The 17,946-nt window shown below is 43.9% G+C and overlaps 1 protein-coding gene across 14 annotated transcripts in view; it reads left to right on the forward strand.

Moving 5' to 3' along the window:
• The window catches only part of PUM1 (pumilio RNA binding family member 1), a 193,194-nt gene that overhangs the window by 21,592 nt on the left and 153,656 nt on the right, over positions 1-17,946 (forward strand). The gene's annotated exons all lie outside the window — the stretch shown is intronic.

Genomic DNA, 17,946 nt, shown 5'->3' on the forward strand with positions numbered 1-17,946 from the left:
TGGTGGTAGACTGTCCTCTGAGGTTTCATCCGTCTCCAACTCTATTGCGTCAGGGCCCCGTTTTATTTCGCAGAGGCAGATCGCTTTTGTCTAGCGGCATGGCTTATGAGAGGTGTAGGTTGAGGAGTAAGGGTTACTCGAATGCGGTGGTGACCACACTTTTACGTTCCCATAAAACTCGTACCTCTATGGCGTACATTAGAGTTTGGGGAGTGTTTGAGTCCTGGTGCACAGACCACCATGTACAGCTGTCCAGGGCGTCAATTCCAGAGGTCCTGGATTTCTTACAGGCAGGCTTAGCCAAAGGATTGGCCTTCAATTCTCTGCGGGTGCAGGTGGTGGCCCTTGGCTGTTTTTGAGGAAAGTGCAAAGGGTTGCTTTAGCCTCTCATCCGGATTTGGCATGTTTTTTAAGAGGAGCAAAGCATCATCTACATCCTCCGGTTAAGAACCCTTGTGCCTCGTGGAAGTTGAATTTGGTGCTGAGGGCACTTTGTAATGCCCCTTTTGAGCCTTTGAAGCGAGTGACACTGAAAGATCTGACCTTAAAGACAGTTTTTCTGGTGGCTATGTCATCCACGAGGCGGGTGTCCAAACTACAGGCCTTGTCCTGCAGGGAACCTTTCTTGAGGATCTCTGACGCAGGAGTTTCCTTGAGAACAGTTCCCTCCTTTCTTCCGAAGGTCGTTTCCTCTCTTCATTTGAACCAGTCCGTGGAACTCCCTTCATTCGCAGGTTTAAATTCTTCCTCTGCAGAGTCTAAGGATTTGCGGAAGTTGGATGTGAAGAGAGTGTTGTTGGTCACCTCCAAGTAACGCAACAGTTTCCGGCTCTCGGATCATCTTTTTATGCTGTGGAGTGGACCCAGAAAGGGGCAGAAGGCTTCCAGGGCCACCATTGCACGCTGGTTGAAGGAGGCTATAGTGTCGGCTTACTTGGTTCAGGGTCGCCTGTTTCCGTCTGGTCTTAAGGCTCACTCTACTCGGTTTCAGGTGGCTTTTTGGGCTGAATGTCAGCAGGTGTCGCCACAGGAAATTTGCAGGGTGGCTGCCTGGAAGTCTCCGCATACCTTTACCAGACATTACCGACTGGATGTCCGGGCCCCAGAGCCCGGTTCTTTTGGAGCCAGTGTACTCCGAGCGGGACTCTCTCAGTCCCGCCCTGGTTAGGAAAGCTTTGGTACATCCCAGCTGTCCTGGACTGATCCGGGTACGTACAGGGAAAGGAAAATTGGTTCTTACCTGCTAATTTTTGTTCCTGCAGTACCATGGATCAGTCCAGACGCCCGCCCGGGGGTAAAATGGAGAGTCCCTTTGGCCAGTAGCTGATCAGTTTTTACTGACTGCCCCCCTTTTTAGAGAGGATTTGGGCATGTTTTCGTTCATTCATGAAGTTTCAGGTGTTCTCATTTCCTCTGATCTTCAGGGGGAAGTGGTTTTCTGGTTGCTGTTATGGTTTATATAATTTCTGCTTGGGTACAGTATAATACTGACATAGACACTAGGTGGCACCTCAGGGGTATAGGACAGAGTCCACGAAGTCTTTTTCTGTCGCCATCTGCTGGAGGGGAGGCAAAACCCAGCTGTCCTGGACTGATCCGTGGTCCTACAGGAACGAAAATCAGCAGGTAAGAACCAGTTTTCCTACAATATACATTGAGCTGCCAGACCTTCCATAAGTTCCCTTATTACCCTCTGTTGTATCCCCTCTGGCCCCATTGCTATATTTGCTTTTAGGTTTGCTAGCTAGTCGTGAACACGGTCTCCTGAAAATTGAGGTTTACCTAACTTGCATTCCTAATGGTGGCAGTTATCTGTGGTCCTACTTAAAGCCATTCCTTAGTCAACATCAAATAGAAATATGCAATTCCGCTTTCTCCTCATCAGCCATGCTTATTCCCCCCTCCATCTTTTTGAGTTTTACAGTCCCATTTTTGAGCTTCCTCCTGTCAGTAATATATCTTTTAAAAAAAAAAAGTCATCGCTTTCTTTTACCAGTTAAGCTATTTTCGATCCCATTTGTGCCTTTGTTCTCCTGACTACTTTCCCAGCTTCTCTTAGCTTCACCAGATACTGTCGTTGGTCTTCCTCTTTCTGCGATCTCTAGTAGTTTATGAGCCTTTTTTCCCTTACCTTTTCTGTTACCTCTTTAGAAAACTACAGTGGCCTTTTTCCTGTTAGCTTTGTTTACTTTCCTAACAAAAAGGTTTGTTTGTCTTTACACTATATCCTTTCGGTTCTGCCCAGTCCTCTTCTACATCTCCTAGCTTATGCCATCCAATTAATCACTTGATGTATTCCACCCTCCCCCCGCCCACCTTTAGCTTTTCTGAAATCCATGATTCTTGCTTTTCGAGTGAACCACCACCATCCATCGGACACACTCTCCCCATTTGTCAGTTCCTTTCCCGGTTCTCCCTGCTTCTAGCCACTGCAGCTGGGGTGTCCTAGTCAACAATCCTGCAGACTGAAATCATCTAGCAATAGCACCTTCTTTCACAGCAGTTTTCTGATGCTCTTCAATTTAAATTTATATCTGTTTTTTCTGCCAGCAAAGGAGATCTACGTAGCACATCAAACTAAATGGATGTTCGATCCCTCGTTCCAGATTAACCCACAGTGTCGCCGCCTCCTTACCTTACAAGTCCTGCAGTTTTGTTGCTTTAATAATTGTAATACTGTGTATACGGTACCATTCCTTCTCCCTTTCTTCCTACCCAGTACTTCCTGAATAGATTATAACTGGTATAATTATATCCTATACAAAATAAAGAAAACCCAAATCAGTATTCTAACACCCCATATGCTGAAGTAAAAAAAAAAATGTTGATCCTTGCCATAAAACTTTAGAAATGAATGCACTTAGATGCTGACCATAACTTAAAAATTTGCGTTTTTTTTTTTTTTTCTGCGTCAGGGCAGAAATTTACATGTGATGAGCGCTATCAGCTAAGCATTTTGTTTGGACGCTCTAATCTCCTTATTGTATCAGGTGCTAGTCTAGTACGTCCAAAATGCCCTTAAACCTGTGCCCTAGGCTGGGCAAACTTTTATTTCATCGGCCCCTGTGCAACCGTGACTGCTTTATCCTCTCTCCCAGAGCCATGAAGTCACCTTTTGATACACTTGGTGTGGTATGTAGATGTGTCACTTGTACTAACGCGGATGAGCAGCTTCAGATAGTAGTTGGTAGGCTTGATGATTATCACTAATCTCTCATAAAGTCTTGGATCTTGCTGCCTGGCAGATAGCATGCTTCCTTGGACAACATACCTCCGTGCCCCTTGGAAACGCATCACAAGTTGCCATTAAACCATATTTGTCCCTTGGGTCCAAAATAAGTGCGTGATCCATCTTTTTGTGTCCCCCTACCACTGATCCCTCATAATTTGTGGATCAGTCAGACTGGTTTTCTTTTTGCTGAACAGATGCTGCACCCTGAATTCTTGGGGGATAATTTTCAACAAGATTTATGTGTATAAAATAGCACATATTGTAGCAAGTTTCAAAAGCCCATTAACATAAGAAATAGCCATACTGGGTCAGACCAAGGGTCCATCAAGCCCAGCATCCTGTTTCTAACAGTGGCCAAAATCCAGGCTACAAGTACCCTGCAAGTACCCAAACACTAAGTAGATCCCATGCTACTGATGCCAGTAATAGCAGTGGCTATTCCCTAAGTCAGTTTCATTAAAAGCAGTTAATGGACTTCTCCAAGAACTTACCCAAACCTTTTTTAAACCCAGCTACACTAACTGCACTAACCACATCCTCTGGCAGCAAATTCCAAAGCTTAATTGTGCGTTGAATGAAATAATTTTCTCAGATTAGTTTTAAATGTGCTACATACCATTCCCTTCCTAATAAATCCTAACAGTTTGCTTTTTTGACTGCTGCAGCACACTGAGCCGACGATTTCAAAGTATTATCCATTATAGTGCTTAGATCTCTTTCCTGGGGAGTAGCTCCTAATATGGAACCTAACATTGTGTAACTACAGCATGGGTTATTTTTCCCTGTATGCATCACCTTGCACTTGTCCACATTAAATTTCATCTACCCCATTTGGATGTCCAATCTTAGTCTCTCAAGGTCCTCCTGCAATTTATCACAATCCACTTGTGATTTAACTACTCTGAATAATTTTGTATCATCTGCAAATTTGATAATCTCACTTATCGTATTACTTTCCAGATCATGTATAAATATACTAGCCGTTAAGCCCATAACAACGGCCTACATTAACATTTTTTTTTCGGTCCATTTCCTTACACCTCATTCTTCCCTCACCCTCTAGTCTCCCTCCTCTCCCAGCTTATTCACAACCCCTTCGGATGGCGCAGATGGAAGATCTCCGGGGGAGGTCCCTCCCTCCCTCGTGTGCGCCGGCAGCGCCGCTGCTACTGCTCCTCGCCGAGCCAGAGGTCCCTCCCTCGCGCGTGCCGCCGCCGCTCCTGCTCCTTGCCGCGCCAGAGGTCCCTCCCTCCCTCACACGCGCCACCGCTACTGCTCGCCGCCGCCACTGCTATTGCTCCTCGCCATGCCATTTTTGTTATAGGCAAGCTCTGACCGATGTGCTGCCCGCGCATGCGCAGTAGAGTTGCTCTCTACTGCGCATTTGCGGCACGTTAGTCAAACTGCATTTATCTAGTAGATTGGAAAGCACCAGTCAAGTACAGATCCCTGAGGCACTCCACAGTTTACCCTTTTTTCCACCGAGAAAATTGACCATCTAATCCTATTCTCTGTTTCCTGTCTTTTAACCAGTTTGTAATCCACGAAAGGGCATTGCTTCCTATTTCATGACTTTTTATTTTTCTTAGAAGCCTCTCATAAGGGACTTTGTCAAACACCTTCTGAAAATCCAAATACACTACATCTACCGGTTCACCTTTATCCACATGTTTATTAACACCTTAAAAAATGTAGCAGATTTGTGAGGGAAGACTTTCCTTGCTGACTGTGTTCCATTAAACCATGTCTTTCTATATGCTCTGTGATTTTGATCTTCAGAATAGATTCCACTATTTTTCCTGGCACTGAAGTCAGGCTCACTGGTCTATAGTTTCCCAGATCTCTCCTGGAGTTCTTTTTAAATATTGGGGTTATATTGGCCGCCACCTTTTTCACTCAACGCACAATTGAGCTATGGAATTTGTTGCCAGAGGATGTGGTTAATGCAGTTAGTGTAGCTGTGTTCAAAAAAGGTTTGGATAAGTTCTTGGAGGAGAAGTCCATTAACGGCTATTAATCAAGTTTACTTAGGGAATAGTCACTGCTATTAATTGCATCAGTCACATGGGATATTCTTAGTGTTGGGTAAATGCCAGGTTCTCTTAGCATTTCATCATCTGTTGGACCATTTTGGCCAAGTAGACGATAGTATACCCCATTCACTATAATCTTACCCAACACACAGGCAGATTCAGTAAAAGTCGCGGGAGAGTGGGCGAGCGCACAGGCCACTCTCCTGTGCACGCGATTCAGTATTTAAATGAGGGCCCGCGGTAAAAAGCGCTAGGTACACCAGCGCGTCCCTAGCTCCTCTTTTTTGACAGGAGCGGCGACTGTCAGCGACTTTGCCAGCCGATGCTCAATTTTGCTGGTGTCTGTTCTCAAACCCGCTGACAGCCACGGGTTCGGAAACTGGATGCCGGCAAAATTGAGCGTCTGGTTTTCAAGCCGTGGGCTGATTTAAAATTTTTTTTTTTTTTAAATTTTTAATTATTTTTTCTTTGAGTTCTCATCATGATATCATCATGATATTAAGTCGGGGGACCCAAAGTAATATCACCATGATATTAAGTCGGAGGGTGTACAGAAAAGCAGTTTTTACTGGTGCCGGCAGAAATTAGCGCCTACCTTTGGGTAGGCGCTAATTTCTGAAAGTAAAATGTGAGGCTTGGCTGCACATTTTACTTAGTGAACCACGCGGGAATAACTAATAGGGTTGTCAACATGCATGTTGCGGGCGCTATTAGTTTTGGGGGGGTTGGATGCGCGTTTGACGCATTATTACCCCTTACTGAAAAAGGGGTAAAGTAGAACCCATATAGGTTCTACTGAGCATGTAGTCTCTTGTATGATCTTTATCTATGCCCTCCTGGATATAAAGTGCCACACCCCCATCAAGTTGCTCCTCCATATCATTGCAATATAATTTGTACCCTGATATAGCACTGTCCCATTGGTTATTCTACTTCCACCAGGTCTCTGAGATGCCAATTATGTCAATCTCATCATTCACTGCTATACACTCTAACTCTCCCATCTTACTTCTTAAACTTCTGGCATTAGCATACAAACATTTTAAAGTGTGCTTTTTTGTTTGTATTAACAACCTGCTTTTCAGTTGATAGGGATAATTTGGAGTTCTTTAGCTCAGGTGATTCTTTACTTATAGGCCCATGGACTACGTTTGTATTTATTGGAACATCTCTGTTGGGAAGCCCTAACTCTCCTATTTCATTAGTATCCTTCAAAGATACATTGCTCCGAACCATGCTCTGCTGAGTGACTGTTGGCTTACCCCTTGTTCTAGTTTAAAAGCTGCTCTCTCTCCTTTTTAAAAGTTAGTGCCAGCAGCCTGATCTATAGTGTCCCATATTGTATTTGCCCCTTTTTTTTAATAGTGGTTCTTGTGCCCCTAAGTAAATCTTTGCATTTTCTGAAGAAAGGAAATATGTGGACTTCAAAGTTCATATATTTCTTTTACCTTTGGATAATTCTTCTCTTGGTTAATAAAAGGTATCAAAGAATTCAGTTATTCTATGATTTATCTTTTCCTTCTTCTAAAAATTGTGACATTATATAACTTGTCTAGCATAAGAATGAGAGTAATCTGTCAGGAATTCTGTGATTTCTGAATGAAAAGGGTAGTGAGATACTTTCTTGGCTAGAAGTGATCAGCCTGAGGGTAAGCACCTGAAGAGAGATCTCAAATGATTCACCAAAGTGAACTTGAAGCTTATATTGGCTCTCAGTATTTCCAACTTTCAAATTCTGATATGCTTCATTCATAATTTTCAGCAAGCATTGTTTGCAGCTATTAAAATGATTTAGATCTTTTATCTTGGAGAGATGCTCCTTTGGTGTTTTCAGATGTTTATCTAATTGAAGACGTGCTGGTTCAGTAAAAGTAGGTTAGCAACACATTAGCTTGATGCATCCTAAGGTTTAAAGCTGTCTGTCAAAGGTGGTGTTTGAAATTGACCAAGTAAACTTTAAATGTGCGCTGAAGATCAGATCTAGCTGATTCATGCCAACAGTTTGAATGCAGAACAGCAGAATGTATATTAAAAGTATTGTAGTAACTTATATCGGTTTTATTTCTTTAGAAACATTTTCCCCCAGATTACTGCAGACATTTAACATTGTTGGTATTTTGGATTGGAGAATCCAAGATCCTTTCATCAATTTTTATGAGTGCAAAATAGTCAACTATTTATACCTAAAAGATAGCTTTTTGTGATTTTTCTTTACGTACATTGAAAGCTGAATGTCATGATATTCAGATGGCTAGGTTCTGTTTTTGGTTAAGCCAGTGAAAAGTAAGCTGTGAAAAATGCAAGAAATTGAGCTCTTATTGTAAAAAATGCAAATAATAGTTTCCTGAGAGCCTTGGCTAGTTGTGTTTGACTAGTAGGGCCTTGTTGTAGTCTGAATGACTTTTTGTGAAGATGTCCTTTATGATACTACTTTCCAAAATCCTAGAATATAGAAAGGGAATACAATGTTGATCTATGTAAAAAAAAAATTAAAATTAAAACCAAAGTAGGCGAGATAATGATCCCTTTTTAATAGGCTAATATGTTTAAAGATGCAGGCTTTTTTATACTATAAAAGTCCTATCTTCTGGAAACCCTTTCGATCCTGCCATTCTTTGACAATACTCAGGTGGTACCCAATCCAGACTTTTTAAAAAAAAATTGATTGTTGCAGTCCCACAGAGTAACACAGATGACAATTGGCCCATCCAGTCTGCCGAGTTATTCTTGTCCACACTACAAGCTGTAGAAGCAAGACTGCTTGTAGGATATCACTTCTTAGCCAAGACAGTGTTTTTGTTTTACTCGTTGGTTTTCTACATCAGCCATGGCTGAAGTGTAGGTGTGCTGCGGCAGCAGTCTTTATTTTGCCTTTCCCATTTGGCCTGCGTGATCTCCTCCCACCAGCAGGGGCGATAGAGAGCAGTGATTATCTGCAGCTGCTCCTGCTTCTTCTGTAATAGAAACTGCACGGGGTCCTGTTGGCCCTGTGCAGTTCAGATTGCAGAAGGAAGCTAGCAAAGGAGGAAGAAGCAACACTCAGTAAGTCTCCTCCCAGAGACTGGGGGTGGGGTGGGGAAAGAGACAGCCGATTGTGTCACGAGGTGTAGGTGAGAGGGAAGGTGATGATGCCTGGAGATGGGGGAGAGGGAAAATGAGGATGATTCAAGGGGGTGGTGAAGAAAGGTGTCGGGAAAGAGAAGGTGGTGATGATGCCAGGGAGCGAGGTTGAGGGAAGGCGATACCAGGGAGTGGAACAGAGGGAAGATTATGATGTTGGTGGGAGAGAGAAGTGGAGAAAGGGGGAAGGTAATGATGCCAGAAAGTGAGGGAGAGGGAAGATGATGATGATGATGCCAAGGAGCACGGGAGAGGGCAAGTGATACCAGAGGGTGACTGGAGAGGGATGATGCCAGGAGATGGAGAAAGAGAGGGAAGTTGATGATGCCAGGGGTGGTGGTGGTGGTGATGCCAGGGGTGGAGGCAGAGGGAAAAGGAGATGATGCCAGGAGGCAGAGGGAAGGTAATGATGAAAAGGGTGAGGGGGGTGTAGACAGAGGGAATGAGAAGATGCCAGGAGTGAGGTGGTGGAGGGAGTGGGAAGGTGAAGATGGGGTGGTGATATGAAGTGGTGGAAGGTGGTAATAATACCTGGGGATGAGGAAGAGGGATAGAAGGAAAAGGAAGATGATGCCAAAGGGGGTGTGGGCAAGTGGTGGAGGGAGAAGGAGAGTGATGGGGAGAGGGATGGAAGGAGAAAGGAGGTGATGATTCCAGGGGTGAGTAGAAAAGATGGAGGGAGAGAGAAAATGATGATGCTGGTGATTGGGGGAGACAGGTAGAAGGAAAGGGAAGGTGGTGGTGATGAGTATGTTCGGGTGAGGAGGTGGAGAGAGAGGTGAGGTCGGGGTGGAGGAAGAGGGAAGATGTTGATGGGGTGGGGTAGATTGAGAGGGAAATTGATGAAAATGCAAGGGGAAGGAAGAGATGGTGGGAGAGGGAAGGCGGTGATTAATAATGCCAGGGAATGGGGAGAGAAGTTGGAGGGCTAGAGAAAGTGATGATGCCAGGGGATGTGGGAGGTTGTGATGCTGGAGGTGGAGGAAGAGAGAAGGGAAGAGAAAGTGATGGCGCTAAGGAGAAGGGAGAGGGAAGGTGATCTTGATGCCAGTAGGATAGAGGGATAGGGAAGAGAAGAGTGATGAAGGGGAAGTGGGTGGTGTGCCATGAAACAAAGGTTGGGAACCATTGCTCTACCATCCTGAGTATCAGCCACATCATTGATCTAACCATCTGATTCAGGGTTTTTCTGAACAGGAAGAGTCCATAGGCCTCCACAGGAAGGAAAGAAAGGTCCCCTCCTGAGTATCTTTGCTTCTCTCACTTTGTAAGACAAATGACTTGAGTACGTTCCATTTGATATGGAGGAGGAGGCAGCACTCAGGGCTCAACTTTTTCATATCCTCCAATTTCTCAATTCACCGAAGGAAATTGAGGCAGTTCCCATACATGGTATTCTTAGGAAAGCACAGATGAGAATGTGTGAGATTCCCTCTCCCCGTCTTTCTTTGCATCCAGGTAACAAGAAAGCGAACACGATTATATCGTGTCCAGAAAGCCCTGGATTGAACAAACAGGTTCTGTCCCAGTCTATAATATTTATTTATTTAACAGCTTTTATATACTGTCGTTAAGTGGGACCATCACAACGGTTTACAATTAATACACTGTGACATAATAACATACGGACCCATACAGTACAGTGCGCTCTGGTGGGAGAGGGAGACGCGCTATTACCCCTTATACAGTAAAGGGTAATAGCGTGTCGAAAACGCACGTCCAACCCCCCCCCCGAAACTAATAGCGCCCGCAACATGCAAATGCATGTTGATGGCTCTATTAGTTATTCCCGCACGATACAGAAAGTAAAATGTGCAGCCAAGCCGCATATTTTAGTTTCAGAAATTAACACCTGCCGGCACCGGGAAAGTGTACAGAAAAGCAGAAAAAACTGCTTTTCTGTACACCCTCCGACAATATCATAGCGATATTAAGTCGAAGGCCCCAAAATTTAAAAAAAATCAAAAATTTAAAAAAAAAAAATTTAAATCGGCTGGCAGCCCGCGGGTCAGAAGACGGACGCTCAATTATGCAGGTGTCCATTTTCCGAACCTGTAGCTGTCAGTGGGCTCTAGAACAGAAGCTGGCAAAATTGAGTGTCGACTGTCGACAGCCGCCGCTCCTGTCAAAAAGGAGGCGCTAGGGACGTGCTCATTTGTGTGCGGGCGATACTAAATCGCGTGCACAGGAGAGTCGGCGCTCACCGGCTCTCCCGCACTTTTTTCTGTATCGGCCCGATGATAAAATCAATAATCAGATAATAAAATACATCAAATTACTCAAAAATAAAACCTAATAAAATTTTATAAAAATCAGTATGAGCATAAAACATTAATAATAATCGAATTAGCTCTCAAGAAAGCTGAGAGATCCAAGACACACTCCTTGGTGTCCCCTGGGGAAGAGTCTCGTACCCTTGATGATCTTGGGAGAAAGTATTACCAGACTGCTATGCTCATGGCCTGCATAGCATCCTGCCAAATCTTTATGAGTCGATTATTTGTGTAAAGTTCTGGAGACCGTTTGAGCCTTCTCAGATGGTCTTCCTCAAAAGGCATCTGATGACCTAAAAGCACTAATTGACCAAAACACGGAAAACATTTGATCTATTTAACCATTCATCAAGGTCTTTGCAGACTATCATGGCTGCAAGTTTCCGACCTTAGATCAGATGTGCAAAACAGGTTTGCTGACATGCCTTTTAAGGGAGACTATCTCTTCTGAGGTAAGATGAAGGAAGTTGTGGGTTCAATAAAAGACCATGTCTCCATGCTTCAGACTTTCCCTCTAGTCACTTTTGACAACCCCCCTCCCCAATCCACATCATCCAGGAGGTATGCAAGTGGGGCACCCAGGAGACAGTTTTGTCCTCCCAAGTGACACTGTTCTTCATCCCATCAGCAAAAGGATCCTCAGTCTCAAATCAGACTGCAGAGGACCCAGAAACCACAGATTACTCCCTTACCAAAGCCCAGCCAGTATCCCAGTTTCCATTCCTGAGAACCTCAATGTTGGGAGAAGGCTAAGATTTTATTTAAACCATTGGCCCAGTATAACCTCAGAAGGCTGGATTCTCGCCATCGTTTGGAATGAGTACTGACTTCATCTATTGGTAAATCCATTGGTTGACCACATGATGTAATTGGCCAATCAGAGCTGGGATTTCCTCAGCATGTGGCTTCTTTCTATGTACCAGATATGCATGGGCTGGCAGAGTCTGAATTGGGCCTTCTATCTCAGGGATCTAGAATGAATGTCTTTAGACATCTTCACTATTGTGTAATTATGTGAAACACTTTTAATGGGGTCATTTCAGTGTGACTGAATGAATGTGAGTGTTACATGCTTGATTGCAGGTTTATTTTGGCTCTGGGGCAGTTTTTATCTTTTAGTAGTTAAAATGGTTATGTAAAGAGCTCATTCAAGATTTTAATGACCCCTGTAAGTGGTTTCCTAACAAGATATTTTGGAGGAGCTGTTGCTCTCTGTGAAGGAGGCTAGATTTCTTCAAGTGCTCAGCTTTAATTACTGTGCCTTCATTTCTTTAGAAGGGGGAACAAATACTGGGCAAACCTTTGCTGATCAGATGCACCAGTGATGAAGCAGGAAATTCATTTTCACTGTCATGCAGTGTTCCCTGTAATTGCCCCTTCCCCCCCCCCCCCCCCCCCCCCAAAAAAAAAAGATTCTGTGTTTGTATCTGTGCACATCTTTCAAACCTACATACCGTCCAGTGTACATCTGTCTGTTTTAAATAGCTTTCAATCCTACTCAACTTTGGTTTAAAATTGTATTAACTTATTTTCGGTTTTTGAATATTTACTTTCACACATATTCTAGATTTTCTGTTTTGTACAGGTAGCAAATTTCTGTTTTTGTCCAATCTTTCTTGTCAGCTGACTTGGATAAGGAGGGTTGAAGTTTCTCTGGGGTGGTGGTTGGAACATATCCTTAGTCCGAAATAACTCTGCAGGCTGGATGGTTGGTCCTCATCTGCCATCATCTACCATGTTGTTAGGCCTACATTTCAGCTTTCTCTTTTTTCTTCACCCCTTCTCACTAATTGTTTCTTTATATCCCAGCCAATCGCTCTTCTTTCTTCCCCTCCTGCTCACCAAGGCTTCCTTTTATTTTATCCCGCACTGCTTCTCTCTCTGTCCTGGAACCAGTCTCCCTCTGCCTTCAGTTCCCAATCAAGGTGCTTCTTTCTTCCCTTCTCTCGGACCTTTGCTTTTCATTTTATCGTTTGAGCCTTTCATTGTCTCTGCACTACAAGTGCCCAGGGTGTTTGCAAGAATGATGTAGGTGCTGCCAGGATGTGCGGTGTTATCAAATACTTTTCCAGATTTTATGCTGAAAAAAACAGCATTTTGTAAATATAACTTCACTTTTCAGTTAAAATAAACAATTCTGCTGCTGTTCTCAATTGTTGCTATTAAGTAGCCTGAAGGAAAGATATATTGGAATGGCAGCTCAAGCTGCTCCGGGACTGCTTGAGATAATGTAGACAGACCCCTGGCTGACTGGGAGGCACAGCCGCATCTTTCCTGCTGGTCCTTGCTCCCCCCGCCATTGCTCATAGCTAATCTTCATGAATGGAGGGGGGAGAGGTTGGTGATTTTGCTGCCCATGTGCATTACTGGGGCAACTGACAACAGATTTTGGTTGACCCCTGATGCATGTGGACTTTCTGAAAGCCTCCCCGGGTCTAGGTTTTAAAAGTCCCTGTGTCACCTTCATGGCCCAGAAATTTTGCCGCCCTCTCACACACCCTCCTTTTAATGTTTTATATTGTTGGTGTTGTGTTAACTAGAATTTTTTAGTGTATAGCTAGATGGACTCAGGACCAATGGGTTTATGCTCCCCTGCCAGCTAGTCCTGGGGGAATTCGGTGCTACTGCGGAGCGCAGAATTTGCCCAGATTCCCCCCCCCTCTCTTGTGCAGAATTGCCAAATTCTTCGCAGAAAATGGCAGAGGAGACCCCAGCATGCCACAAACTACACGGGCAAAGATGGAGGCCCCGGTGCGCCGTTTGCGGCGAAGATGAAAGGCCCCCGTGTGCCTGCTCCACTCGTGGCGAAGATGGAAGGCCCCGGCGAGAGTGTGTGTGTGTGTGTGAGAGGGGAGGGGGAGTTGGGAAGGGTGAGAGAGAGCAGGGGGGTGAGCAGGAGGATGTGAGAGAGAGCGCATGGGATGTGAGAGAGCGGGGTGGGGGAGGGATGCTTGAGAGAGAGAGAGCCTATATGAGGAGATCGTGAAGGAGTGTGTATGTGTGTGAGATTGGGAGCTTGTATGTATGAAAAAGGGATCGTGTGTATGTGAGGGTGCTAGCCTGTGTGAAGGGATTGTGTATGTGTGAGACAGAGCCTGTGTGAAGGGGTGTGTGTGAGAGAGAGAGACAGTCTGTGTGAGGATGTATGTGTGAGAGAGAGAGGGAGCTTATGTGGGTGTGTATGCAAGAGAGAGGACCCTGTATGAGGGGATGTGTGTGTGCGCGAGAGAGTGAGGGAGCCTGTATGAGGGTGTGTGTATGTGTACTAGAGATAAGGGAGCATGTGTGTGAGAGGGACAGAGGGAGCCTGTGTGAGGGGCAGTATTAAGAACGGGGTCAATCTTGGGACTGGCGATAGAGTGGAAGGGGTTGAGCCTAGAGATGGAGGGGAGAAATAGTGGCAGGTGGAGGATAAAACCAAAATAATTTTACTTGAAAGAAAATGCAGTTACATTTCTATTCCTGATTTTAATTTTTGATAAAGATGTAAAAATAACTCTTTGCACGTGATCTTGGAGTAATTATAGATACAGAACTGAGTATGAGAAAACATATAGCCACAAAATTAAAAGATGGATATTTCAAATTATTGACCTTGAGAAGATTAAAACCGCTTCTAGAACAAGAAGACTATAGAACTGTTCTCCAATCACTTATATTTGCAAATCTAGACTATTGCAATTCTTTACTTTTGGGACTGTCTCAATCCACTTCAGGTCCTACAGAATTCTGCTGCCAGAGTTCTGACAGGAAAAAAAAGATGTGATCATATTACCCCAGTTCTGGTCTCTTTACACACTGGCTTCAGATAAATTATCGGATACAATATACATGCTGTTTTATAATTCACAACATAATCCATGGTGAAAGAACTGAATGGTTAAATTTTTCTATAAAGCTGCATGTTCCACAGAGAAATTTGTGGTTGGGTTACAAAGGTCTTTTAACAATTCCAACGATCAGATCGGCTCGTCTGAGTCAAGTGAGGGAACGCGCTAGGGTCATAATTATGGAACAGGCGATCGCACGAGCATAGTCTTTTAGTATTTAATATTTAGTTTTATACTGATATGGTATTTTATGTTTTAGATGTGTTTAGCATCTACTTGTTGGGAATAGTAAAGTAATAAGTTTTATTATTTTAATTATTTTAACAGCTAAATTTATATGCATGTTCTCTTTTTAAATATTTTAGCTGTTATCACTATTTATTGAATGTTTTATTGTATTTCTTTAATGTATATATACATTACCGATGTGACAGTATATAAAAAATAATAAACCATAAAGTGGCCAGAGGAGTAGGGAGAGTGAGTGGAAGGGACACTCTTACAGTGAATTTCTAGGGAAATTCTGCTCAAAATATTTAAAATTCTGCATTTCTAAGTAATAACTTTTTTCTGTATTAATTTAAAATGTAATTACTTAGACTGTCATGTAAATTGTGTTATTTTGACCAATATAAAGTTTGCAGAATTTTAAGTTTTTCTGCACAGAATTTTAAATATGTTTTGCACAGAATTCCCCCAGGAGTAGCCAGCAGATGGAGATGGAGTCAGCTTTCAAAGCTAACATGAGCCTAGAATACACCCCTTCAGTATATCTCCATCTCCAGCAGATGCGCATATGCTTGCCCTGTGGGGATCGCTTAACTTCTGGAAGAAGAAATTCTACTTTTAAATTGGGGAAAAGATTGAGCCCCGCTCTCCTATGGTGATAGCTAAAGGTCCCTCCCCCAGTGGAGCCTTCCTGAGGTGATTTCCAGGTCCCTCAGAGGTGTGCCTTAGTCCGGTAGCCAGTGCCCAGCGTGGACTTTGCTGAGGAAGCAGCTGATAGGCAGCGGGTGCAAGAAGCCGAACGCGACTGTGATGGCCAAAGCCCTCCCCCCGCAGCCGGAGGCCGTCTCTGTACTCAGCCGGTAAGCGCTGGGCCCAGGTAAGTTTAAAAAAAAAAAAAGATTTCCTCCTGATTCAGAGATGTTGGAGGGGTTTTGGTAAGACTTCCTCCGGTCTCCTTGCTTGGCGTGCCATACCAACATCGTTCCCAATCCCTCCCATGCCACAGACCTCTCAGTCTTTGGTAGTCACCTCCTGGAATCGCCCATTGAAAAAAAATTCACTGGGCTCAGGAGAGCTTTGGAGTGGATTTTTCAAGCCGTGTGTGTGAGAATGCAGAGCACTCGGGGTTCAAAAATTAATCCGTGGCTTATTTACCAGGATGGAAGTGCACAGTTTTCAAAAGCTATAGACCTGGGCCAGAGACTTGTTTGAAGATTTCCTACCCTTTACCTGGCTAAAAATGCGCCTAGGCCGCCACAGATGCGTGCTTTTAGCCACATTAGGTGGGGGGAGGAAAACCGTGTGCAAAGGTTACATTTCTTGGAGTGTGTGTGGTATTTTCCATTCAAAAAGTACCCACAGAAAAAGTAGATGCCAGTGTAAACTGTGTGTGACTGCTTTTACCACCTGCAGCTTTCACTTTCCTCACTTTTTTTTTCTCATTCTCTCACTCCCTGCCGCTTACTATGGGGCTGAGGATGGCCCTGAATATCTGCTCAGCAGCCACGAAGGATGAGCAGATTTCCAAAACCCTGCAAAACACAATTGGCCGCTAAGGGGATAGGCTCTAACTTGGGCACAATTGTTTTTGTGACTGGTTCCCCTCACAAAACCAAGGGATGTTATTACTGGCATCAGTAGCATGGGATCTACTTAGTGTTTGGGTAATTGCCAGGTACTTGTAGCCTGGATTGGCCTCTGTTGGAAACAGGATGCTGGGCTTGATGGGACCCTTGGTCTGAACCAGTTTAGCAGTTTCTTATGTTCTTAAGCCAGTAATATAGGAGAACTTGCTGATTCAAAAACCTAGCCCACGAGATGGACATCTTAAAGATTCGGTTGTTGGCCAGGTCTTGTTCACATGAATTGATTTTTATGCAGAACAGCCTGCTAGCCAAATAGCATCCCAGCACTGGTTAAAATCTCCCTACTCAAGAAACGCCCAGCTGCCTCTGTGGTGTTTGTCATCTGAAAGCCGAGACACTGCAGCAGCCATTGAATTTTGCCAAGGGAAAAGTTATATAAATAACCAGTCAGAGGTAGCGAGGAGTATGGTACCGGGTCTCGTATATCACACTATGATTGCCAGCCAGAGCCAGCATTTGAATCTCGGAATTCATAACTTATTTAATATCATACTTTATTCAGGAGATAACGCTCCGAGACATCGTCGGGCTCCTGAGCCAGCCCTCTCTGTGCGAGGCACACATCTATATTATTACAAATAAAGCTGTCATGAAGTTAATGATGCAGCCTGCGTTGTGTTTTTTTTTTTTTTTCTTCACTGTTTGGTTGGGACAGGACATATTTTTCATCTTGCCAAGTGCAGCATTGTATAAACACGCTTCTAGTTGTGTGGAAGTGAACATTGTTTGCTCTGCATGGCGACAGCATTGTTTTTCATGTAAGTAGAATGTCTTTCCTGTATAGAACATGTGTGTGAACTGATTACCGGCGAAGGTTGCAAGAACTGTAGAAGTACCATTGTTCCTGTTATCAGAACCTGCCACTGCCATTTCTGGATTAAAAGAAATACATCATTTCAAGGCGTCAATGTCCAAAGAGTTTGCCTTAAATTTCTAAATCCTGGTCCTGCTGCGTATGAATGTTTGTTCATGGTATATAAAATTAGTACATGTACATTTTTAAAGTTATTCTGTTGTGTTTGCACTGGAGTTTAACACATGTGACTGGTGGTCATAAGGGTGGTGTTTAAAAAGAGCCAAGAGACAGTTTGCTTTTTCATGCCTAAAAATCATAAATCGAGGCAATTCAGAGTGTGGGTGCTTGAAGCAACCTGCTCTTTCCTGAACATGTCCAGATAAGTGGGTTGTGTATCCCTACCAGCAGGTGGAGTTAGAGAGCAAAGAACTGAGGCTATTAGCTATTGCCCCCGATGCAAAAAAAATCTCTGTGCGCCCAACGCACGTTTTTACACGCAAGAATTAACACCAGCCCCGGAGCTAGCGTCAAGGGCTCAAAAAAAAAAAAAAGCAGAAATTACTAAGTAGAAAGAACTGTAGGAAGCAGCATGAAAAAAACCATGCACGGTGGTCAGGTTTGGAAAACGGATGTTGGTTAATTGTTCGTTTTCCTAACCTGCGCACAGCCACATCGCTTGGGCACCCGATTCCATGGATGCGCTAGAGATGAACAATTTAGAGTGGCAGCTCGTTCACCTATTGCATGGGGGGGGGGGGGGTGCCCAGGAGAGTGAGATGTTTGCCCAG

The sequence above is a fragment of the Rhinatrema bivittatum genome, chromosome 11 (genome assembly GCF_901001135.1).
Source record: "Rhinatrema bivittatum chromosome 11, aRhiBiv1.1, whole genome shotgun sequence".
In the NCBI taxonomy this organism is placed as follows: Eukaryota; Metazoa; Chordata; class Amphibia; order Gymnophiona; family Rhinatrematidae; genus Rhinatrema; species Rhinatrema bivittatum.